At 44.1% G+C, this 26396-nt stretch overlaps 1 protein-coding gene and 1 long non-coding RNA gene across 16 annotated transcripts in view; both read left to right on the forward strand.

The window, feature by feature from the left end:
* Positions 1–26396, forward strand: part of MAGI1 (membrane associated guanylate kinase, WW and PDZ domain containing 1) — a 642539-nt gene that overhangs the window by 152650 nt on the left and 463493 nt on the right. The gene's annotated exons all lie outside the window — the stretch shown is intronic.
* On the forward strand, positions 759–25019 carry LOC147583556 (uncharacterized). The gene is made up of 3 exons (XR_015248302.1): positions 759–17181; positions 17421–22811; positions 23037–25019. It is a non-coding gene; the product is annotated as an uncharacterized LOC147583556 (long non-coding RNA).

Consider the following 26396-nt stretch of genomic DNA (forward strand, 5'->3'; position numbering starts at 1 on the left):
AAGTATTTTTCGACCTTACTGATTCCATGCCTGGGAGCTAAGGCACTTTCTCCAAGGATGAGGCATGCTCTCTGCAGCTAGATGCAAGCTGGGTTGGTCTCTGGGGAACCTGTCCCCATAGGTAGACGTTGAGAAAAACACATTAAAATATCTGCAGGCTGTTGAGAGCTGCTCATACTTAGAGGGACGCTGCCAGTGTTTGTGTCTCTGCTTTAATTTCTAGTGTTACTCATCTCAGTTAAGTGTTGGTAGGAGCTGTTGAACTGTGAAGGGTTCCATTTCTTTTGCGGAATAAATTAATTCATATCAGTGACTATGTCAAAGGTGACTTAATATATATATAAAGGTGTTTTCAAAGACCTCTCCAAGAGCATTTTATATAGATTCCGTAGGGGCTATTGTCCCATAGGTGAGATCACAAAGTGTGTCGATCATGGCTTGGAGTTTGGACTTTGACCAATGTTTGATTCCCAGCTCAATCTTGGATAAGATATTTTGTTTGGGTTTAACTTTATTTATTTTTTTTTTTATTAAAAAATTTTTTTTTCAACGTTTTTATTTATTTTTGGGACAGAGAGAGACAGAGCATGAACGGGGGAGGGGCAGAGAGAGAGGGAGACACAGAATCGGAAACAGGCTCTAGGCTCCGAGCCATCAGCCCAGAGCCTGACGCGGGGCTCGAACTCACAGACCGCGAGATCGTGAGCTGGCTGAAGTCGGACGCTTAACCGATTGCGCCACCCAGGCGCCCCTAACTTTATTTTTATTAAAGTCAAAGTAATACATGTAGATCATTTTAAGAAGCTCAAAAAGTACTTTGATTTATAAAAAAACATATGAGTTCCCAGCATCACCCTTCCCACCTTCTGATAGTACCCCTTAGAGGGGGACTGTATTTAACCCTATAACCTGTTTCTTCTCACACTCCTCTCCAGAGTTAGAAATCATGTTTGTGTTTCTATTTCTTGCAGTTTGAAATGTGGACATTATCTATCATTACCTATTATTTTCCCTAGTAAGGAAGGTGAGGATTTAGTATTCTTATTCCACCTAAAACTCATTTTCATTCCTCTGCCCTCTTAAGATCTGCATATCATCATTTTTGGATAAACATTCACAGCTGAGCCACATAGTATACTATAATTGTATTGCTTTTTATGACCTTAATGATATTAGCCTTTCCTTTTTCCACTGCGTAATTTTTTGTGTGCCCAACTCCAAAGTGTCCCCAAACTTTCAGCAGAACTGAAAAATGCTCCCACCAGACCCAAACCAATCAAAGAATCCATCCGTTCCTTTTTTTTTAAATTAAAGTTTATTTATTTATTTTTGAGAGAGAGCACAAGCAGGGGGACAGAGAGAGAGAGAGAGAGAGAGAGAGGGAGACACAGAATCCAAAGCAGGTTCTAGGCTCCGAGCTGTCAGCACAGAGCCTGACGTGGGGCTTGAACTCACAAACTACGAGATCATGACCTGAGCTGAAGTCAGATGCTCAACCTACTGAGCCACCCAGGAGCCCCCATCAATTCCTTTTTTAAACACAGTCCTCTCTTAGGTTGTTTTCCATCCTGCTCTAAGCTGGACCGGGTTCTTTCTGTGTCCATTCCACAGTGGACATTCTGGAATTTCCCTTCATAATATCCTTGCAAGGGAAAATGTTTTATCCCTTCCCTAACACACTTCACCTGTGGAGTGGGCATAGTGTTATGTATCTCAAGGGGTTAGTGGGAGAATTGAATAGGCTAATACTGTAAGACAGTGGCATGAAGGAAGATTTCAGTGAATTTTAGTTACTGTTACTCTTTATCTTTTTTCCTCTTCCTCGTCATGTTATATTATGATCATGAATCTGTAATGCATTTTTAAGAATCAGGAAGTAGTAGAGCTGGAGAAGTGAGACATAATCCTTCATTTCACAGTGAGACGCAGAGGAGATGTGCTTTTCCCTAGGTCACAGGACCAGTCTGAACAGATTGGGATAAGGATACCTGGGTGGCTCAGTCCGTCAACTGTCAGATTCTTGATTTTGGTTCGGGCCATGATCTCATGGTTCATGAGTTCCAGCCCCATATTGGGCTCTACACTGCTGGTGGGGAGCCTGCTTGCCATTCTCTTTCTCCCTCTCTCTGCCCCTTCTCTACTTTCTATCTCTCTGGCAAAACAAATAAAAAAAAAAAAACAAGAAAAAAAAGAACAGAGGATGGAGAGGGAGAGCCAGCTCTGGGTCCTTGCACAATTAACTGAAATCATAGTCTTTTGGTGATACAGCCTCAGGAGCCCATAGGGTTTTTTGTTTTGTTTTTTATTATTTAACATCATAGTCATTTCTTCTCCCCTTTCCCAATTTCTTTCTTTAAAACACACACACACACACACACACACACACACACACACACACACACACCAGCTTTATGGAGATATAATTCAAATAAATATACCATTTACCCACTTAAAATTTATATTTCATTAGTTCTAATGTATTCAGAGAACTGTATAACCATCAGCAAAATCTAACTTAACATTTTCATCACCTCACAAAGAAAGCCTTTACCTGTTGATGATTACTTCCCTAACCACCAGCCCTAGGCAAATACAGATCAACTTTCTGTTCGTGTAGATTTGCTTGTTCCAGAGATTTCATATCATTGGGACCTACAGTATGAACTTCTTTGTGAATAGCTTCTTTTACTTGGCATAATGTTAGGAGATTCATCCGTGTTACAGTATGTATGAATACTCCATTCCTTTTGATGGCTAACTAATATTCCATAGTAGAGATACACATTTGGTTTATACATTCATCAGGTGGTGGACATTGGGTTGTTTCCACTTTAGGACCATTATGAGTGCAGTAGCGATGAATACTTACAAGTTTTTGTGGGGACATATGTTTTCGTTTTTTTGGTAGGGAGAATATACCTTGGAGTGGACTTGCTCACTTATATGGAAATTCTTTTTAACTTTTTGAGGAATTGTCAGACCATTTTGCAAAGCAGCTGCACTATTTTACATTCTCACCAGCAATGTATGAACGATCCAATTTCTTCGCATCACCACCAACACGTATTATTATTTCAAGTGTATAAAGTCCACCAATGTCAAGTGTATGAATTCGTATCTCACCGTGGTTTTGGTTGGTATTTCCCTGCAGGTTAATGATCTTAAGCATCTTCTCCTGTGCTTATTGGCCATTTGTGTATCTTTGGAGAAATATCTATGCAGATCCTTTCCCCATGTTTATTTATTTTTTGTTTTATTTTAAAGTTTATTTATTTTGAGAGGGACAAAGAAAGTGTGGTTGGGGGGGAAGCAGAGAGAGCGGGCAGGGTGGCGGGGTGGGGGAGAGAATCCCAAGCAGGCTTCATGCTGCCTGACGTGTGGCTCATACTCCTGAAACTGCGAGATCGTGACCCTGAGCCAAAACCAAGGGTTGGATGCTTAACCGACTGAGCCATCCAGGGCCCCCCACCCCCATTTTTAAACTGTGTTATTTCTGCTATTGAGTCAGTTCTTTATGTGTTATGGACACAAGCCCCTTCTTGATTTTTTTTATTTGCAATTACCTTCTCCAATTCTGTGGGGCATATTTTAACTGTCGTGATGGTCTCATGATCATCTTATGACCTAAGCTGAAATCAAGAGTCTGACACTTACCTGAGTGAGCCACCCAGGTGCCCCTTCTCTTCTTTTATTTTTTTTAAGTTGATTTTTTTATCTTACAGCAGTGGAGGGGCAGAGAGGGAGAGAAATAAACCCAAGCAGGTTTCATGCTCAACAAAGAGGCACATGCTCTTCTGACTGAGCCAGCCAGGCACCCCAAGACTTACAGTTTTAAGTCTTATATTTACATCTATGATATGTTTTGAGTGAACTTTCATGTACAGTGTCTGGAAAGGTTCCAACTTCATGTAGATATGAATTTATCCCAGCAGCGGACTGTCACGCTTTTCTTATCTCCTACAGAATGTGCGTGACTTATGTAATACTGTGCCTGATAAAAAAATGAATGGGTTCCAACAACCCCCTTTGTCTGAAACTTTTGTGGCCAAGGGGAACCAGCATCTTGAGAGAATGCATTCCAGGTCAGATAAGGGGAACACAGAGAACCAGAAGATCATAATATACCTAATAAAACCCATTGACTGTGCCAGGAAATAGGAAGTAGGAATTAAATTTGAGGGCTACGAAAAGTGCATGATGTAGAATAAGCACAAACAGGCCAGCTGTGGATGAGCTGTGCTTTAGCTTTTGCTGCAGACCTCTCTGCAGGCCTGAAAGCTTGCTTTGGGGCCAAGAGATGCAGAGAGCAGCAGCAGATGCACTTGGCTGTGACCCCACTGGATGTGCCCTGATCTACACTAGTCCCATTTCTGCAAACAGGGTTGTCTCAGGTCTCAGCTCAGAGGCAAGTCAGCACTTTTCCTTGGATAGCGCCAAAGCCCACCATCTTGGCTACTGCCCCAAACCCTGGAGACCTCTGCAGTGAAATGAATTTAGATATTTTTATTACCCTTTGTTCTTTTTTCAATTGAATCTTAGAATACATAAAATGCATGAAGTGCACTAATATTAAATACAGCTTTGTGACCTTTGTGACCTTTAAACCTAAATATTCTTGAGTAGCTATCACCCAAATCAAGATCTAGAAGCACTCTTACAAGTTCCCTTGGGCCTCCTCCCACTCAGTACTGTCTTTCTGAAGAAGTCACTGTTGTGCTGGCTTCTTTAACCATACATTTTTTGCCTGCTCTTGAATTTAAAATAAAAGCTCTAGTATGTACACTTCTCTGCCTGGTTTAACTTGGTCAACATAGTTATTTGTGAGATATATCTATTTTGTTGTGTGTCTCAGTCATTTATTATGGCTTGTGTAATATTGCATTATATGAATATACAATAATCAATTTATTCGTTCTTCTATTCAGGAGCATCTGGGTCATTTGTAGTTGGGGTTATTTTTACGGAAATTCTGTATTTATTCTTGTTGGGGTGTTTTGGTAGACAGAAACACTCATTTCTTGTGTGTATTTACATAGGTGTGAAAGAACTGGGTTGGATGGTAGGCATGCATTTGGCTTTAGAAAACAGCGAAATGGGATCTGATTTTTGATCATCATCTTTTTACATGTTTCTCTGAGCTCTTTGGCTCAGAGTATGTGTTCAATAAAAAAAAAATGGATGTGTGTGTAGGTCAGAAACAGGAGAGAGGAAGAGAAATTGATAGAGGCATAAAAGAATATATGGGTGGGTAGAATATGTTAAAGCATGTTAGTGAAGGAAGTGGATGAGCAGGAGAGAGTATAATTATGAGTTGGGAATGTGAGTTTTCAATCTGGATTCAAACTCTGACTGCCATTTACTAGCTGTTTAGCTTTGGGAATCTTACTTCACCCTGAGGCACATTTTTCTCATCTGTAAAATGGAACTAATAATAAGCACTTGTAGCACAGGGTGATTGTGAATAGTATATGAAGCATGGCCTAAAAGTTACCAAGAGCTTCCTGTGTGCTAATCACTGTGCTACTGGAATGAGCTAATTTAATGTCTTCAGTAACCCTGTGAGCTCTGTACTATTACTTTCCCAATTTTCCCAGTTAGGAAGCTGGAGGTCTGAGAAGACCAGTCACTTCCCCCAGGTCCCCAGCTTGTAAGTTGGTAGAGTTAAGAATTCTGATTGCAGAGAGTCTGGGAGGCCGACCTGACATAAACAGTGTCCTTGCTTATAGACATGAATATGTAGGAACTACTGTGGATATTGGCGGGATCACATAAGGCAAGAGTGATTCTTCCAGGATTTTCTAGAATAGTCCAAGAAGGGTCCCTGACTCTATGGGACGAAGGAGAAAGGAAAGGTGGCAAATTGCTTTCCATATTTAGCCTCATCTCCAGGGCAAGGCTTTGAGTTTCTTTTCCAGCATTCACTAGAAAACTTTACATCGAGATGGTGCTGAGGAGCCCTGATTCCCGACTTGTGCCTGCAGTCCTTTGTGCTGCTCTTTCTGATGTCTGATCCCTGAGTTTGGTCCAAGGTGAAAGTGCCTTCCTTGTTCCTTTTTCTGCATCTCACTCCATCTGCCATGTTTTGGGCTGTTCTGGTCTGGCTGCTGACTGCTCTCCCCCTGAGATCTAGTACTTGCCTCCTGGGAAGTACCCAGGATCCCCTAATTACTCTGTCCCTTTTCTCCTCTGCAGTTGCCATGTTCTTTTCTCTCAGTGCTGTGGTCTCAGAGGGACAGCTCTGCCGTGTCACTCAGTCCCTATAGCAGAGCAAGTCAGGCATGGCAGAGTGCATGAAGAAACACTTTTGGCATTCTCCTCTCCAGTCTTAAACCTTGTGAGTCCCACCCCAGTGTTACCAGGTTGATTATCTCTTGACACCTAGGGGAAGGCATAAAAAAAGCATGAAGATCATGTTTGTTTTCATTTCTTTAAAAAAAATTTTTTTTTTTTTTACTAAAACGGTCGTCTTCCTATGTGCACAATCCTGTTCTATTCTCCCTTCCTTTCCTCTTCTCTTCCTTCCTGTCCCCTTTCCACCCTCTTTCCCACCTGTCCTTCCTAGACATCCTTACCTCCTCCCTTTCCGGTTCCCTCCCTGTTTCCATCCCCCGCCCCCATCTCAGTGAGTGTTGCTTTGGTCCATCATCGTGCTGGGGCCAGGGGATTTAAAGATTCCCTGAGACACTGCCCTTATCCTCTGGGAAATCAAGGTCTTGTGGGGAGATCAGAATGTGAATACAGGCATGTATTAGATATATCCTGTGTTCGGTTTCAGATCACTGCAGTGAAGTGAGTATCACAATAGAGGAAGTCAAATGAATGTTTTTTGGTTCCCAGTGCATATAAAACTTAGGTGGATACTATATTATAGTTTATTAAGTGTGCAATAGCATTATGTCTAAGAAGCCATACATATACCTTAATGAAAAATATACTTTATTGGTAAGAAATGCTAACCATCTGAGTTTTCAGTCAGTGATATCACTGATAGCTGATCACCATAACAAATACAATAATAATGAAACAGCTTGAAATATTACAAGGATTACCAAAATACGACACAAGGGACATGAATGAGCAAGTGATTGTTGGCAAAATGGCACCGATAGGCTTGTTCCACGCAGGTTGCTGCAAACTTTCATTCTGGAAAAACGCAGTATCTGCAAAGCCCCATGAAAGGAATATGCCTGCACTTCATTGCTGCAGAGCTTTTCTCTATCACTTGGACAGTTCTCCTCATTCACTTGCATTGAGCCTGAAGTATCACTGGAGGCCCTTGCCTGCTATTCCAGTATTGAATTGACCTTGGGTCTTGGGAATTAAAAAATGTGTACATCCAGTCCCTCCCCTTCCCATATTTGTTTACTGATCATTACAGATATTTGTCAACATTATAGGCTTCTGTCTACAGATGAAATAAATGCTCAGCGTCCTTGGTAGAAAAGACAGCTCTTTCTAAAAGAGGAATTGCATTTAATGAAGAATGCCTTTTCCAACCTCAGACGTTGCTTGGTCCGTGGTAAGGGTAAGTCATCAGCGGCTCAATCTGGGAAGCCAGATACAGAATACAACACAGATTTCATGTTCTGGGTAAAGAATAGGGAGGAGGTAGTGAATGTACACCCTGTGCCAGGCCTTATATGACATGCTCCACATGTGTCTCTTGTCCTTGCTTTCCAGTAGGCAGCACGAGAGCCCTAGAATTTTAGGAACCCAGTGGCAAGAAGCTTCGTTTGAGTCTAGCACGGTTACAAGTATTTATTGAGTGCCTCCTGTGCCAGGCTGTCTTGCAGGTGCTGGGAATATACTGGTTAAAAAAACAGAGTCTTGCCTTTGAGTGGTGTAGTCTAGCACGGATAAGCAGGTAGGGTAAGGCACATGATAAGCCATCAATTAGTAAATTATGAAGTATATTAGTTGATAAGGGTTCTGGAAAAAGAGTAGGGCATTGAAAATGTCTGAGGTTTAGCAGATGATAATATTAAACGGAGTAGTCAGGGTGGGCTCACAGTCAGGGCTCGAGGATTCGATGAAACATGCAAAATATTAAAGAAGACCATTCTGTCCTATAATCTAGCTAAAAGGGTTTAAGAACTCATTTAACAAGGCTTTGTCAAGCTGGGTGATGCTGGAATGGTTCATCCTGTCACCCAGGCTCCCTGATGGCTTGGAGTTTTTGCTTTTTTTTTTTTTTTAATGTTTTATTTATTTTTGAGAAAGAGTGTGAGCGGGTGAGGGGCAGTGAGCCCGATGCAGGACTCGAACTCAAGAACTGTGAGATTACAACTTGAGCTGAAGTTGGACTCTCAACTGACTAAGCCACCCAGGCTTGTAGTTTCTGATTACAAGATGAATGACTTGTAGTCAAAACTACAAATGAATGACTGCTCAAGGGAATAGTGCCAACAGATTTCCAATGGCATTCGGAGGAGGAAAGATTGGATGTCTGTAAGCACTGTCCCAGAGATAGATGATAAGTGCATGGTTGGTGGGAGGCCTTGGGACTGACACATGGAAATACTGAGATGTTTCCCCCAGCCCTGAGAATCTCTCTGGGAAGCGAAATGACCAAGTGATTAAGGACCTTGTCTTTCAGGTCAAATTCCCTTTTGAATCTGAGTTCTACCATTAGATGTTTGGCGTGTTCCTTCACTTCTTTGAGATTTGCTTACTTCCTCTATAGAGTGGGAATATTAATACCTAGCTGAAAGGGTTCTTGTCAGGTTGGTGTAAGGATTGTTGACAGTGTGGAGTGTGGGGTTGGCCACACGTTGTTACAATAAAAATTGTTATTCTGTGTCCTTGTCTGCAGAGTGATTTGAGGTTTTGCCTCAAGGCAGGACTCACAGGCAAGATGGCTGAGGTAACATTTGGTCTCACAAAGGCTCCCAAGCCTGGGGCAGGCGAGATGCCCATGGTAGAGAGCCACGGACATTTCTCACTTCTTCCTTCTGACATGGCGCCAACTTTCCAGAACAGCATATGGACCAAAAGATTTTTCTCAGCAGGGAGACGCGTAAACAAATGACAGGGCAGGGGGGAGTGGCTTCTAGACTCCTGATAGATCAGCAGTTACAAGGAGTCCCCCCTGGGACTGCCATCTGTTTCCGTCATCCCTACACCTCCCATATCCCTAGTCTCCAACCAGAGCGGAATTCTAAAAGTGCATGTAAAAGGTAGAGGCTCTAGAGGCCAGTGTGAGGGGCAGCCTTACCAGGAGGCTGCTTACGAGGCAGCCCAGTCATGCTCTTCGAGATAAGGTTTGTCTGAGCTGGTGATGCAAGAGGTGCTTCATGTATCCTAACTGCTTGGGAATTATTCCATGATTGATTCATGCATCCAGAAAACACTGCTGCCTGCAGGGTGCCTGCTAGGGTGCCTGCTGTCATGCCTGTGGTCAGGAGAACACAGCTAGCGGAGGCCCTGGCCCTGTCCTCGTCCTCAGAGCGCTGAACCATCAGGCATGGTTGTTCAGAGTGGCCTGTGGGAGGTGGTGGTTGGATGATGATAAACACTCAGGGCTCACTTTGGGCTAGGTAACTTTCAAAGTACTTTGTATGGATTAAATCATTTAAATATCACAACAGCCCTGTGAAGCAGGTATTGTTGTTATCTCCAATGTATAGATAGGGAAACTAAGCCAGAGGGTTAAGTAACTCACCTAATGGGCATCTGGTGGTAGAGCATGTGACTTTTGATCTCAGGGTCCTGAGTTCAAGCTCCACGTTGGGTGTGGAACCTACTTAAAAAAAAAAAAAAAGAAGCAGCAGCAGCAACTCACTCGAAGGTGAACCCATTTAGTAATGGTTACTGAAAATATCAGGAGATTTCCCAGACCTACCTCTGAGTGTTCAGTTTCTCCTTAAAAAGATCTGAAGATAGGTGGATACAGCTGGTCTTGCGTCCTGCCTGGTGACAGTCAGGAGTAGTTGAGTGGCTGCTCATCCTGGTGATTGACCCTAGTCCCCACCATGAACTGCTCCACAGTCTCCCCCTCTTGTCTCTTGTGCTAACTACCTGGCCTCTTCTCTGCTTGGTGAGCAGCCCTGAGTTAGGTGATTTTTTAGTTTCTTTGATGAACATGGCAGCACCCCAGCCTTAGAAAACAGCCAACCTTAGCAGTAAAGTTTGGATACCTGGAGGGAGGGGAGAGATGGGGAGGGGCGCTGTGGGAAGGTTTAGGGGGCGGGTGATACTGGGGGTGCAAACTTGTCTTGACTCTGTATCTATATAAATGATACCCAGTGTCTGTTCAAGTTCTTTGGGTCCCTAACCCAGCTTACAGATTCTTCCTTTTTTTTTTTTTTAATTTTTTTTTCTTTTTTTTAATGTTCATTTATTTTTGAGAGACAAAGAAACAGAGCATGAGCAGGGGAGGGACAGAGAGAGAGAGACATACACAGAATCTGAAGCAGGCTCCAGGCTCTAAGCTGTCAGTACAGAGCCCAACATGGGGCTCGAACCTACGAACCATGAGTTCATGACCTGAGTCAAAGTCGGCTACTTAACTGACTGAGCCACCCAGGCACCCCCGCCTCCCTTTTTAATGTTTATTTGTTTTTGAGAGAGAGAGAAAAGAGAGAGGGAGAAAGAAAGCGATGGGGAGAGAGGGAGAGAGGCAGAGCGTGAGTGGGGCAGGGGCAGAGAGGGAGACACAGATTCCAAAGCAGGTTCCAGGCTCTGAGCTGTCAGCCCAGAGCATGACAAGGGGCTTGATCCCATGGACCATGAGATCATGGCCTGAGCTGAAGTTGAATGCTTAACCTACTGAGCCACCAAGGCACCCCAGCTTATGCAGGTTATTCTGATGGGACCTAGTTTCTCAGCTGGCTCTTCTCAATGTCTCTTCCTTTTTCCTTTAGAGTTTTCTTTATTGGTTCCAACCTTTTTTAAAATTAAAAAAATTGTTCATCTCATTTTTAAAGAAAACAATAGAAAATAAAAGAAAAAATACAAGACAGCCACATCAGTAACCCCTCCCAGCCATGATTATTATTTTCCGTTTGTATTATACCATCATTTGATGTTCATATATTTCTCTATTCTATATTTTAATATATTCATTCTCCTATATATATATGTACACATATATATAAAGTATATGTGTTTTAAAAGTTGAATCAAATAATTTATATAGTGTTTCAAGACTTGTTTTTCTCTTAATATTGTATCACTAACATCTTTCTACATGAGCAGCTGCATTTGTGGTCTTAAAAGTTCACAAAGTACTCCCCTTTTTGGTATAGCATTTTTTAGTGATAGTTTAGGATATTTCCAGATTTTCATATAAACACACATCCTAAATGATTTATTTGATAGATTTCTAGGAGAAAGTGGTTCCATCAAACAGCAAAGAATATAAGCCTATGCTGGCTTACTTTCTCCTATTTTTGATTTTTTGTAAACTTTACTGTATATAAAATATGCAGTATGTGTTTGTGTGCATGTGTATATGGCAAAATAATAGGTGTACTTACCTAGAGTATCGAAGGGAAGGGTTTATATATATCATTGTGATATGATGAACATGTGCATATATTCCTTTGTCCATGCCAGCCTTGCCAATAAAAATCTCGATTGTTCTAACTTTTGTAGCTTTGGCAAAATCTCCATTTGGAGCCCGTAGTTTGAATCTGAACAGTGACAGAGTGGGTAGATGGGACTTTCGCATTAGTCCACTGTTTCCAGTAAATCGCCATGGAAAGCCACCTGGTTCCCCCCCAAACAGCCTGGAGGAAAGAGGAAGGGTAAGGACACAGAGCACTTTTGCTCCATTCATTCTTCGTCTCCTCCTCTCCGTGGTGAACCGGCTCAGGCTGGGAAACTAGAATAAAAGACCTGTTTTTCTCCATTCTGATATGCAGCTCGCTGCCCACTGCCAGATGCGGCTGGTCTGGCCACTCGGCTCCCATCCTGGGCTCTGCCATCTCACTGCGTTGACGGGTGGCTGGAATGGCCAGTCTACACTTTCCCGTAACAGCTGCTGGTTTCCTAATTGGAGAGCAAGGCAGAAAGCCGGGCCTCTCCTCCACCTGCTCACGGAAGTTGTCCATTTCAACCCTCACTCAAGGGGATACTACCCTGAACTGGATCAAGGAGGAGGAAGAGGGGTCAGCATTACCTCACACGGATCTTTTAATCTTTGCTAGAAAAATCCACCGTTCACATTTTGGCGAAGAACCTTCCAGAGGTTCCTGTGTGTGTGTGTGTGTGTGTGTGTGTGTGTGTGTGTGTATGCTGGCAGTTGGGTATAGCATTTTTCCCTCACAAAATAGGATTATGCCGAACAAGCAGCACGTAATCAATTTTTTTCATCCACAAGTACATTATTTTTTCCTGTCAGTATTTGTTGAATGTTCATTCATTTATTCTTTCATCCATTCATTTGCTATCCTATTTAAAAATTGAAAAACAGACATTTTTTCCACTGTCATTCGCTTAGTATTTGTGGGAGAGACAGACTGTAATCAAATAATCATACGTGGGCATGTGAAAGAATGCGGAAGGAAAGTTATTTGGTGGGTGTATGGCAGAGGGGTCTCGATGCCCAAGGAACTGTCACCACAGTGGTATTCTGAGGACCAAGATGTAGAGGATGAATTGGGATGGGAAAAGTGGGTCTCTATGAGTTTTTATAGTTGAGTAAAATTCCACTTATGGATATGTCATTACGTAACAGATTATTTTGAGGGTTATTTAATTTATTTCTAGTTTTATTGAGGCAAATGGGGGCATTTAGGTTATTGCCGATTTTTTATCCATTTTGATGGTTGGATTAGAGGCTTTGAGCTCTCGGTCTAGCAGTGGAGTAGATTTGCCTCAATTTACCAACATTCTCATCTGGCTCCCTGGAATTCAGTGTCTAAATCTACAGACTTTAGACTGGGCTCTAGACAGATGTCACTGACCTGCCAAGGAACTGCACTGAGGAAGTAGTCTCACTTTTGGGCTACTGAGGCCAAATAGATATTACCTAATGGTGCCTGGAATATGCCCCTATTCTTTTTTTGCATTTACGTATTTACTCATATAACATTTACCCAGTCCTTCCTTATGCCAGCTAGTGTGTTAAGGCTTGAGAACGTGAAGTTGAAGAGTTCTTAGCCTCTCCCTTCCAGAAGCACACACAAGGTGTGAAAATACGAAGGCAATTTATTACATAATGAGTAGTACTCCTATACTAAAGGAGTGAATCTAGTCTGTTCTATTTATTCTGGGAGCCAGAGGACATGGTGACCAGGCACACATGAGTTTCTCAGAGGAGTGGTGAATGAAGTGATCCTTGAAGGCTAATCAAAATTTTGTCACATATTAAGGATTTGGGCTCTTCTGATAGAAGGGCCTCTAAAAGTAAGGATTTCAAGGATGGAGGCGATCTGGTGATGTCTGGTACTTAAGTGCTAGGCACATTAGTGGCTTCTTGGTGGGAAGTGGGCTTGGGACAGTAGTTTGGGGTTGGACTGGGGAGACCTTCCTGCCATGCTGGTAAAGTCCGTTTTCATTCTGTAGGTAATGGGGAGAGGGTAATCTTACCAGATTTGATCATGTCAGGGTAATGCTAGCTGCCGTAACAGATCAGTTCCAGAACGTCTGTGACTCCACATAACAGCAATTAATTTCTTTACATAATATCTAGAAGGGATGTTTCTGATCGCCAGGCGGCACTCCTTCAAGTGGTGATTCAGGGTCCCAGGCCCCTCCAATTTTTTTGCTCTGCCATCTTCACCATGGGGCTGCCATATCCCTTGGCACGTCTGTAAAAAGCTGGTGGAGGAGCAAAGAACTTGGGAGTATCATGAAGTTTTTTATACGTCAAATCTAGAAATAGCCTCATGTCACTCTGTGCACATATCCTTTGGCTAGAATTTGGTTTCCTGACCCCACCAAGCTGCACAGGGACCTGGGGAATGGGGTCTGGGTGTGGTACATGGGATGCAGAAGAATTGAATAGCTGACCCTGCCATGTTGCTATTTTTGACAAGTTTGCTGTGGTGGTGATGCTATTAAGAATGATCTAGAGGGGCGCCTGGGTGGCGCAGTCAGTTAAGCGCCCGACTTCAGCCAGGTCACGATCTCGCGGTCCGTGAGTTCGAGCCCCGCGTCAGGCTCTGGGCTGATGGCTCAGAGCCTGGAGCCTGTTTCCGATTCTGTGTCTCCCTCTCTCTCTGCCCCTCCCCCGTTCATGCTCTGTCTCTCTCTGTCCCAAAAATAAATAAACGTTGAAAAAAAAAATTAAAAAAAAAAAAGAATGATCTAGAGATGGGGAAGTTCAGAGACAGGAAAGGAATAGGGCTCCAATTGAAGGAATTAGCAATTCAGGCTACCACTGAGTACTCCCCCTGTGGCAGAACCTGTTAAGTTCATAAGCATCAGCCCTAGCAGATAGGTGCCGCTGTTGCCCCGTTTTATAGGAGGAAAACCTGAGCCCAGATGTAACTTGCTGAGGACAGGACGAACCAGGATTCACACCAGGACGTGAGCTCTTAACCCCTATGGGCTGCCTCTTGCGAGGCATACTCTTTGTGGAAATATGTGATGTTTGTGCAACAGACTTTACCCTTTGCTCCAGATGGACCATCTTCCGGTGCCTGACCCTCTTTCAGCACATGGACTGCATATGCATAACAGCGTGAAAAATGCTTTATAAGGGTTTTTATTGGTTGTTCTATATTGGTCGTTAAAGGAAAGTTAGATGCACATTTCAGGTGGGTATGGTCAGAGGCCTGGGTGGCTTAGTTGGTTAAGCGACCAACTTCAGCTCAGGTCATGATCGCACGGTTCGTGAGTTCAAGCCCCGTGTTGAGCTCTGTGCTGACAGCTCAGAGCCTGGAGACTGCTTCGGATTCTGTGTCTCCCTCTCTCTGTATGCCCCTCCCTTGCTCATGCTCTGTCTCCCTCTTCTCTCGAAAATGAATAAACATTAAAAAAATAAAAATACTAAAAAACATTGTGTTGGCAAATGATATATTTACAAGGGATGTGTTCAGTCTCCATGTTTCTACTTTGTGATCTTTGATAAGGAATATGGCTCGTTGAAGAAATCTTTACAAACAAGAAGCAGCAGTGAGAAAGCAAAGCCCGGTCCTGTCTTTCTCTGTAGCTGAAAAACTGCAGTGAGGAGAGTGTGCTTTCTGTCACTCTTAAAGTGAGGGTGACCCTCGCCCCATGGTCACAGGGCATACATACTGTGACCCTCTCACATCCTCCGAAATGCCGCTAAAATAAAGGACCTTCATTAAAAGGACAACCTGTGTCCCACTTACTTGAAATTGTTGTGTTACTTTATAAGAAATGAGAAATGAAGGGAAAATAATGATTGTTCGCTCCTTTGGAATGGCCCTTAGAATGTATTTGTCCTGTCAAACCCAGTGTAAACCTAGAAAGGATGGTCTCTCTTATCAGAGACTGATGGAAATGGAAGAAGAGGGAACAATTTTCACTGTGAGCCCATCCTGCTTTTCGCCCCAGAGGATTTCCCTTCAGTGGTACAGTAGGTGCCTTTAGGGAGGGCACGCTGGTGACTCAATCCTAGAGGGACCTTCCCCGTGGCACCTGGCTGAGGTTGCCATTACCATGGAGAACAATCACAGCGCCTGTTGAAAATGGATCCAGAGATCCCTGTGGCCTCCCCCTCGTTTGAGTTAGTGTGGAGGGAGAAGAAGCTTGTGGACTGCAAACCCAGATACACCAGCACTCACACTGCCCTGCTCTGCTTGCTCCCCCCACCAATCCCCTGATGGTCTCCATCTGTAAAGGCTCCATCCATATCTGGTCTAGGATTCTGGTATAAGTGATGAGGTTTTGGATTCTGGTATAAGTGATGAGGTTTTGGGGTGATGGTGGGGCGGTCCAGAGCCGACGGCTAAGAAAAAAAAATTCTGGAAGAGGTCTTTGGTGCAAAAAGGTGATTTTATTAAAGCATGGCGACAGGACCCATGGGCAGGAAGAGCTGCACTGGAGTCTTGACTGATAACTCATTATTATATACCCTCAGGTTGGGAGCAGGTCAGGGATAGAGTAAGTCTCTATGGAATTTTGGAAGCAAGGTTTCCAGGGCCTTGAGGGGCTAGCTGTTGCCAGGGGAATACCATTTATTATCATTCGATAAAACCTCAGTCATGAGACCTTTCAGATATATATATGGGGGGTAATAAGCTTGGAGTATGATTGCCAGCATATATCTTGAGGCAGTTGAGATAAAGGAAGTAGGCTTACAGGATCCTCAAGGTTGGGATAATGTTAAGGTTCTCTTTGGCCCCTAGCAAAGTGTCATCCAGACAGCTGAGCTCCTAGAGGGAGGTCACTCTGCTGGTGTCAGGGACTTGTCAATGGGCTGTAGGCAGTAAAGGAATTCAGTTTTTCATTTGCCGTTGTTTCCCACATTACCTCGGCAAGCACTTAAACCCCCTTCCTTTGTTCTTGGGTAGCCAGGAGTGTCCGAGGAATATCACACATATTCTACCAGGGGGGGCGGGGGCAGTGCCAGTCAGTGTTTTGCCCTCACCTTGCCCCACACTCCCTTATCATAAGGACTATCTGAAGTGCCGTATTTAAAGCACAGAGCACAACACTTGGCACATAGCCAGCATCCAGCCTATAATTGATCCCTTCTTGCCCATGGTAAGAATTTCTTGCTCTGTAAGTTTGGAAGTCTCCAGTTGTATTCATGGGGGACGCAGAGAAATTTGGTGTCAGCTCAGTCAGAAGTGAAGATGAATGATCTCGGAAATCGTAATATAAGTCAATGAGAAAATAGGATTTATTACTCTTAATTTATATGCAGACGGAGGCGATCTATTTGCATAAAATAATTCTTGAAAATTGCAGTGTTGTCTCCTGCCACGTTATCACAGATGAGGAGTTTCTTGCAGAGATAAGAAGAGCAGGCCCTTGGTGGTTTTAAAAAGCAGAGGTTCAGGGTCACGGTGATGTTCTCCTCCCCCTTTCCTCTTCCCAGAGGACAGAGATTGGTACAATTACATCCCAAGAAGAAATAATGAGTACAATTGAATTGAAGGTAAAGGAATTTTCAGTTCCTGCTGGGAAGAAACAATGGTTTAGTTTTCTCTTATTAGAACTTTGTAAATCCTGGTTCTCGTCTTTTCGCAATTTTTAATAGCAATACCCAGCCAAGCATTCTCACAAATGTACAGGTTTAAAAATTAGTTGAGGGGCGCCTGGGTGGCGCAGTCGGTTAAGCGTCCGACTTCAGCCAGGTCACGATCTCGCGGTCCGTGAGTTCGAGCCCCGCGTCAGGCTCTGGGCTGATGGCTCAGAGCCTGGAGCCTGTTTCCGATTCTGTGTCTCCCTCTCTCTGCCCCTCCCCCGTTCATGCTCTGTCTCTCTCTGTCCCAAAAATAAATAAACGTTGAAAAAAAAAAAAATTAAAAAAAAAAAAAAATTAGTTGAATGCCTCAGAGACCCACCGATGTATTGTCTCTGTAACAGCTGGCTTGTGTCGTGCTTGTGAGGCACGGCACTTTTTCCTAATCATGCTGTTGAGCTCTGTAAATTATAACATCACTTCCTATCATGGAGCAACACGGAGCAGTGAGTTCTTTCTGAAGTTGTCTCGAAGCTTCTGTCGGTCATGAATTTCTGTTCTATGGTGAGGATCACATTTATGCCTAAGCCATTATTAAAATATCGTGCTTGTTTTGACCATTTTAGAATTAGTACTATTGAAAACACTAGGGTTTCATGAATTTTGAAAAAAAATTTTTTTTACACCCAGTGTGGGGCTGACACTCACGACCCTGAGATCAAGAGTCCTGCACTCTGTGGGCTTGAGGGAGCCAGGCACCCCATGTGAATCGTTACTAATCACTGAAATGCGTAGTGAGGCCAATTTGTTCCCTCCCGCCTTCCCTTCTTTTTTCCTTTTAAATGCCTAAGGGATGTTTTCTGTGTCCCCCCTGAAAAGAATAGAACATAGGTTGAAGCTGGAGGCTCTGAATCCACCCCATCTCTGTGGGTGGCAGACTATAGCACCACCTAACTAGCTTCCTAGTGTAGAGCAATGTTCAGGATTTCACGAACGGGAGCATCTCAGATTTATACCTGTTTAGGTTTGTAGGGGAGGAAAAATAACTTTCCCTTTACCCTTCGAGGGTCTTGGCTGAAATCTCCTGTAATAAAAGGCAGACTAACACGAGAAAACAAACAATAACATGTATGTGTTTTGTTTACAAGGGAGAGACCCAGGAACACTAACCCCGCAAAATGCAAGCTACCACCTTGAATACTTTCTTCACCTGGAGACAAAAGCATGAGGTTGGGGGAAGCGGAAGCCAGTTGTGGGAGGTACCAGGAAGAGCTCAGTAAACAAGGGTAAGGGTGTTAGGCAGATTGAAGTCCACACCTTCTTTATTGAGAAGTCTTTCTGGTCATTTAGTCCTTTCCCCCTTCCTGGCCAGAGAGGGAGACACGTCTACAAATAGATTTTCCTTATAAATGTAAACGTCTCTTACCAAAGGGTTGCTTCTGCTCAGTTTTCAGAGCTTCTTTGTTTCTTGAAAATAATCAGGTCAGGGTAATCCTACACCAGAGGCTTATTTGGGGGTGTTCAATCCTGCTCCGCTTCAGATTCTTTTCTGGGAGATAAACTGACTGTAGAGCCAAAAACCACAGTCTTGCTGACCAACTCCCTTATTGTGATGTAGCAAATATCCCTGGTGGGGAAGAGCCACTGGGCTCTGAACTGCAGGCCTGGCCATGGCCCTCGGTTCTTGTTTTTCTCTGGTATGGGCTGGGGATGGTGATATCTGCTGTGTGCAGAGCAATGCAAGGATTAACAGGTGTAAATTGAAGATAGCCGGAAAGGGTATTGATTTGCCAACGAACATACGGTGATAATTACACAATTTCATTCATTTTTAAGTTGTTAAAATGTGACAAATAGGACATATCCCAAACCATAGAGTATGTGGCTTTGGTTTTTGTGTTTTGATGGTTCATAAAATCTAAAACAGCCTTAAAAAAAAATTTTTTTTTTTCAATGTAAGCTCTGTGTCCAAGTGGGGCTTGAACTCACAACCTGGAGGTAAGAGTTGCATGCTTTACCGACTGAGCCAGCCAAGTGCCCCAAATCTAAAACAGCCTTAGATTTTGTGAGTGTTAGTGTTTCCTCCTTGCAGGAAACTGCTCAGAAAGACTAGCTCTGTTTTCTATTCCGAATGCTGCTGACCATGACTTTACAAACTGACCCTGTGAACAGAGGCCAGCTCCCATTGAGAAATAAGGCTGCCTTTCTGCCAGGTGTATTTGTGTGCGTGCAGTGGCCATGAGCCCCGCTAAGCCCCATTGCCTCTGTTTGGTCTGGCCGATTCCTGCCTAGAGGACAGGGCGCTTGGGTTATACTGGTTTACACGTGATTGCTGACTTTCTGGTGGCTGGTTCACACTTTCTAATGTGTTACTCAGTTGAGAGAACAGGAAGTATGGCCTCAGGGGTGATTTGAGTTCCCCTCCATTAGGTAGATGTCTTGTGGGCTTGAGATGGCCCCAAAACTCCCATGGAAAAAGAAGGTACCGTTCCTTCCTGCCGCCGACTACAACGCGAGCCAGTCCAGCTTTGCAGAAGGGAGGGGGAGGGAGACTATGGGCTCCCAACTTCTGTGCCCCAGGTGTCACCTACTGGGGACAATATGACCTCTTAAAAAAGTACTATTGACACGAAGGCTTAGGACATGGCATCCGTACTCCCCTGAAATAGGTCAGAAGGGAGAGGAGCAAAGCCTGGTGTGTTCTCTTAGATTCCTGGTTTTCTTCAGTGCTGCCACATTGTGTCACCTGATGTGAAGGTGACCGTGTAATTCTCTGTGCAGGGATGTGTGGGAAGGAAGCATGCAGTTTGGACGAAATTGGTTTGGGTAACTCAGGTCATTGACTCAGTGCTCTGATGGACACCTGAATGAAGGACGTCAAGCGTTCATCGCCATCTGCCATTCGTTTTTAACTTCTGACACCTGAGAAGGCATATCACAGAGACGGGTGGGGAGAGGGTAGGAACGGAAAAGGTGAACACATGAGCTGTTTAATTGGCACACAGAATTATGAGCGTGCGGGGGTGCTGTTGAGCTAAGTCCTGCAGTCCGTCCCTCTGGAGTCTAACATTTTCCTTGCTTGTTCTTCTTCCCACCGTGAGGGCTGCATCTCAGACATGCCTACACCTGCACTATCCACTGTGGTAGCCGTTAGCCACATATGGCTACTTAATGTGAAATATAAACTAATGAAAACGAAATAGAATTAAAAAAAAAAACACCCCAATAACAATAGCCTTCTGTTGCTAGAGCCATGTTTCCAGTGCTCTGTAACTGTGGCTACATTCTAGGACAGTGCAGATGTAAAATATTTTCCTTATCACAGAGAATTGTTGGACAGCGCTCCAGACAGGAAGCTGTGGAAGAACAAAGGGGTATGTGCATGCGTGCATGCGCTCACTGTCAGGTCTTCACTGGTGAACCAGGGGTCCCTCACCCGTGAGAAGCTCCCAGGGACTGTGGCTTGCATGAACAAGTTCAAGAATGAGTGACTGGATGTACTTGAGTAAATGGAGGAAGGGGTGTCACTGCCCATCTGCTAGGTTTAGCGTGCCCTTTTCCTCACCTACACCAGGGGTGATGACTATCCAGACTTGGTTTTTAAAAGTTACCGTGTGCCATCTGCCCCCTTCTGGCGTCACTTATTTAAGTTTCCTTCCACTTCTTTAGTGCTGTTGATCTTGTACCTGCAGGTCTCAAACCAAACATTTTGCAAAGCTGTTTTCCATCTTGGGACTCAAATGGGTTCCTCCTCCTAATACTCCTTTTCCCGAGCACATCCTGTCTGCTGGCTAGGGTGCTAAGTGCTTCAGGTAAACAGTTGAGTGTGATCCTTGTGTTCCTCCAGGGAGTTGTGTTTTCCTAGAGCCCAGAGCCTCTGTGGCACAGCCGAGGACTGTTAAGAACCTTGCCCAAGGTGAGCCAGTTCCCTAGAACATGGCATAGCCGGCAGTCACATCTGTACCTATGATTCCAAAGCCACTAGGTCTCCCATTTCTTTTTTTAAAATTTTATTTATTTATTAAAAAATTTGTTTTTAATGTTTGTTTATTTTTGAGAGAGAGAGGCAGAGCATGAGCGGAGGAGGGGCAGAGAGAGAAGGAGACACAGAATCCAGAGCAGGCTCCAGTCTCTGAGCTGTCAGCACAGAGCCTGACGCGGGACTCAAACTCAGGAGCCATGAGATCATGACCTGAGCCAAAGTCAGACGCTTCACTGACTGGGCCACCCTGGTGCCCCTAGGTCTTCCCTTTGACTGTGCCCTCATTGCTTTCATTTATGTCAACATTCTGATTGATCTTAGAAACACTTAGGGCTCTGTATCATTTAGATACTGCATTGGGATGACAATGCAGAGACTATAAGATGGCAGCCTAAGCAACATTGGTTTTCTCCCAGGAGATGACCAGTCTGGGAGAAGATAGTCCAGCACATCTAAAGCCCATTGCAGCGTCACAATTTTTGTTCTCTGTTCTGCCATCCCTAGGTCAGGCTCTTGTCCTCCCCTTGAGTAAGTCTCCTAGACCAAGTTCAAGGCCGGAAGAAGTGAGAAGGATAGAAGGGGTTCAGATCAAATGACAGCTGTCTTTCCTCTTGTAAGAAGCTATTCTGGAAGTTACCTGCACGAGCTCTACGGGTACCTCACTGGCTACCCCACACTGTGAGGGAGGCTAAGACATGTGGCTTTCACCTGGACACGTTGCCCCGTAGTGAAATTAGGCTGCCGCCTTTATTAGCCCAGAACCTAACTGTTGATTTTTATCCTTGAGGTCTGGCATACCCTCTCCAGCTTCAGTGAGTGCTGTCCCCCCTAGTATAATGCCCAGCAGGTGTGTTTATTTAGGTTACTTTCCTGGTCCCAGCAGACATTTGTATCTCCAGCCCCTGATCAGAGGATGCTGTTCACATCTCCAAGGTGCCATACTTCTCCCTCACTTGGGGACCCTTAGTAGGTATTTCCTTTTTCAGTGGTGTGACTTAATCTGTCATGGCTTGTCACCATGGGAGGTGTGTGGTAACTGTGGGTTATGGTGGGACCAGATGAGCCTGGGGACCTAGCAGCCCACATAGCTGGCAGGCACTACAGCCAGTGTGTGTCTCCTTTGTAAAACCCACGTGGCTGAGCTCTACTGGTAGGACATTTTGTGTGCCTTTCCTTCTAAACGAGGCTTCCTGGGGTGGTTTTTGTAAGACCAGCTCCGGGTGTTTTTGTGACTATATTTGAAAGTTACCCATTTTGCAGAAAGGATGTTTCTTCTAACTCAGACCTTAGAAACCACTTTTCTTTATCTGGTGGGCTCTTCATATAAAATATACGGGCATGGCGATCGTGAAACTGTTGCCATTGGAATTCCTGATGTTTTGAGAGAAGACAGATGGATGCACATCATTCACTCATTCACTCAGCCATTCATTCATTCATTTATTCATTCATTCATGCAAAGATCGGATGTTTTGTATATACAAAGTACTGTTCAAGTTACTGGGATGGCCAAACCCTAAAGTGAAAAAGGGAAGGTATGTTGCCTTTCTTTATGTTTGTTTCTGTCTGCTTTAAAAATTGTTATTAAAAAAGTTTTTTTAAGTTTATTTTTGAGAGTGGCAGAGAGAGAGAGAGGGGGACAGAGGATCTGAAGCAGGCTCTGCGCTGATAACAGAGAGCCCGATGTGGGGCTCAAACCCACAAACTGTGAAATCATGACCTGAGTCATAGACAGCCAACCGATCCAGCCACCCAGGCATCCCCCAAAACTATTTTTTTTTTAACGTTTTATTTATTTTTTTTGGGACAGAGAGAGACAGAGCATGAATGGGGGAGGGGCAGAGAGAGAGGGAGACACAGAATCGGAAACAGACTCCAGGCTCTGAGCCATCCGCCCAGAGCCTGACGCGGGGCTCGAACTCACGGACCGCGAGATCGTGACCTGGCTGAAGTCGGACGCTTAACCGACTGCACCACCCAGGCGCCCCTCAAAACTATTTTTGATAAAAGGTTAGAATTTTCACACGACCAACCTATGTTGTTGTCTGTTTCTGAGGGTTCTTGGTCTAGAAGACGATTTTCTCCCAGAAAGTTAGCCACTTTTTGTGTTAGCTACAAAATGTATCAGGTAAAGCTTTTTAAAATGAGTGAATAAAACATGGTCTTGTGTGGATAGAGGCTGCTTTTGTTTCCTTGTCATCTAGTTGCCCTTTTTGGAAACATCTTAAGGTTCATTATTGATCCAGAAGTTCACCGTAGGTGTCTGTAATATTATGTTGATGGGTAGAGCAGAGAAATGAGTAAGTGTTTGATCTATCAGAACTTCCGAGCAGTGGAGAAGAGTGTGGTGTGTGTTTCTGACTTTTGATACAGCAGCATTTGAGGAATGGAACTTGTGTTAAAAATTTTATCAGAACAGAGTATGCACTGAAGAGCGAGGGAAGATCTTGACCCTGCCGGGAACTCACTTACCAATGCATTAAACATGCGCCTGTAGAACTATTCATATCACATAAGCAAGGCAGTATTTACAGTTTCCACTGATCTTTTTGCTACATCTGTGTTGGGTTGGACTATCTAGTGATTGTCATAAGTCGCACAAGACTTCTTTTTAAATTTTGAATTATGAACCCACAAAGGGTACTGTGGGTGTCAGAGTAGTAACCACAAATACTTTCTAATACTTTGCCAGTTACTTAAAATATGGGTGTCAGACATACCTTCTAACATTTTTTATGGAAATGGATATGTGTGTATACATGCATGTCTAGTATTTTTTGTTTTTTGTTTTACTTATTTGGTAGAATTTTACATTTTTAATTAAAAAAATTATTTTTAATGTTTTTATTTATTTTTGAGACAGAGAGCATGAGCAGGGGAGGGGCAGAGAGAGAGGGTGACACAGAATCCGAAGCAGGCTCCAGGCTCTGAGCTGTCGGCACAGAGCCCGATGTGGGGCTTGAACTCACGGACAGTGATTTCATGACCTGAGCTGAAGTCGGACGCTCAACCGACTGAGCCACCCAGGTACCCTGTACATTTTGATTTAAAAAAAAAAAATTTTTTTTAACGTTTATTTTACTTTTTGAGACAGAGAGCATGAACGGGGGAGGGTCAGAGAGAGAGGGAGAGACAGAATTGGAAGCAGGCTCCAGGCTCTGAGCCATCAGCCCAGAGCCCTACGCGGGGCTCGAACTCACGGACCGTGAGATCGTGACCTGGGCTGAAGTCGGGCGCTTAACCGACTGAGCCACCCAGGCGCCCCTTGATTTTTTTTTTAATGTTTATTTTTGAGAGAGACAGAGACAGAGCATGAGCGGGGGAGGGGCAGAGAGAGAGGGTGACACAGAATCGGAAGCAGGCTCCAGGCTCTGAGCCGTCAGCACAGAGTCCGACATGGGCCTCAAACTCACAAATCGTGAGATCATGACCGGAGCTGAAGTTAGACGCCTAATCGACTGAGCCACCCAGGCGCCCTGATAATTTCACCTTTTGATCCATCATCCTAAACGCAAAGTTGAGGCAGAGGTGAAAAGTAAAATAGGTTTCTTTGCTATTGTCCTCTTCCCTTTCTGGGTAGGTGCAAATTTGCTGCCGGCCAGGGCAGGGAGCTCCTCTTAGACAGCATGCTGTTCCCAGTACTAGATGCTTTATCATCTTGTGGAAGCCACCAGAATAAGCTTGGCCAGGATTTCTTCCTTAGGGTAAGGCTAAAAGGAGGCAGATACAGGTCGTGTTCATTCAGGAACACTTGGCGTTTAGACCAGTCATAGCGCCGCCAGGTGGAAAAATGGCCGGTTCGTCTTGAGCCCAACTGCTGTTGACCCCCACCCCAGCTCAGTGTATGCTTTATTATCCCTGCTTCAAGACCTTCCTCGTATAATCTCAGCTTTTGACTTTCCTCCACCTTCCTCTTACTCTCTTCCCCTGCTCCTCTTGTACATCAAAACTGTGCGGTCTTTTCCCTTCATGGTGCTCGTATCTTCAAGCTTTTTTTTTTTTTAACGTTTATTTATTTTTGAGACAGAGCGAGACAGAGCATGAGTGGGGGAGGGGCAGAGAGAGAGGGAGACACAGAATCGGAAGCAGGCTCCAGGCTCTGAGCCATCAGCCCAGAGCCCGACGCGGGGCTCGAACTCACGGACCGCGAGATCGTGACCTGAGCCGAAGTCGGATGCTTAACCGGCTGAGCCACCCAGGTGCCCCTATTCAAACTTTTTTGATTGAACTTTGTTTAGCATTAGTAAGTACAAATATTTGATTTCTGTCCACATAATATCTTTTAGAACGTATTCCCACTCATACATGACCGTGTGTGTATGTGTGCATGTCCAAACATACACATACACACTGATTTATAAAATTCAGCCTAAAAGATTTTCCCCAATTTAAGTTTACAAGTGTACACCCATCATCACTACCCATCAAAATTCAAATAAGGCAATCGCATAGTATTCATAACTCACTGAATGGGAGAAAATAAAGCATGAAGAGCTGTGTAGGGGTGGCTGGCTGGCTTAGACAATGGGGGGTGCTACTCTTGATCTCGGGGCTGTGATTTCTGTCCCCGTGTTGGGTGTAGAGATCACTTGAAACTAAAATTAAAAAAAAAATGTTTTAGGGGCGCCTGGGTGGCTCAGTCGGTTAAGTGTCCGACTTCGGCTCAGGTCCCGATCTCGCGGTCCGTGAGTTCGAGCCCCGCGTCGGGCTCTGTGTTGATGGCTCAGAGCCTGGAGCCTGCTTCCGATTCTGTGTCTCCCTCTCTCTCTGTCCCTCCCCCATTCATGCTCTGTTTCTCTCTGTCTCAAAAATAAATAAACGTTAAAAAAAATTAAAAAAAAAATTTCAAAAAGAGCTTTGCCCTTATTAATTTGCCAACACTTCCACTTGTGTGATCTTTGACAGTTTCTCTGGTGCTCACATGGCTTAGAGATTTACTCCTTTAATAAAACAGTGTGGAGTGAGCATGTCTCTGTGCCAGGCATGGTTCTGGGTACAGTGTGCATGGTAGTGAACAAAGCAAAGTCCCTGCCTTTTAGTGGGGAGTGTTTAAAATTAAAAAAAATTTTTTTTGGTTTATGTATTTATTTTGAAAGAGACAGAGACAGGATTAGTGGGGGAGGGGGCAGAGAGAGAAGGACAGAGAGAATCCCAAGCAGGCTCTGTGCTGCCAGGGCAGAGCCCAGTGTGGGGCTTGAACTCACAAAACCGTGAGATTATGACCTGAGCTGAAATCAAGAGTCACAAGCTTAACCGACTGAGCCACCCAGGTGCCCCTGGTAGGTACTGTTATAAAATAAAGAAAATGTGAGTGAGGCCCAGAGGAGTTCAGTGACTAGTCTAAGCTTGTAGCAATTTAGGGGGGGTAGA

This window comes from Puma concolor, chromosome A2, assembly GCF_028749965.1.
Source record: "Puma concolor isolate L17-30 chromosome A2, mPumCon1.1.hap2, whole genome shotgun sequence".
Taxonomy (NCBI): Eukaryota; Metazoa; Chordata; class Mammalia; order Carnivora; family Felidae; genus Puma; species Puma concolor.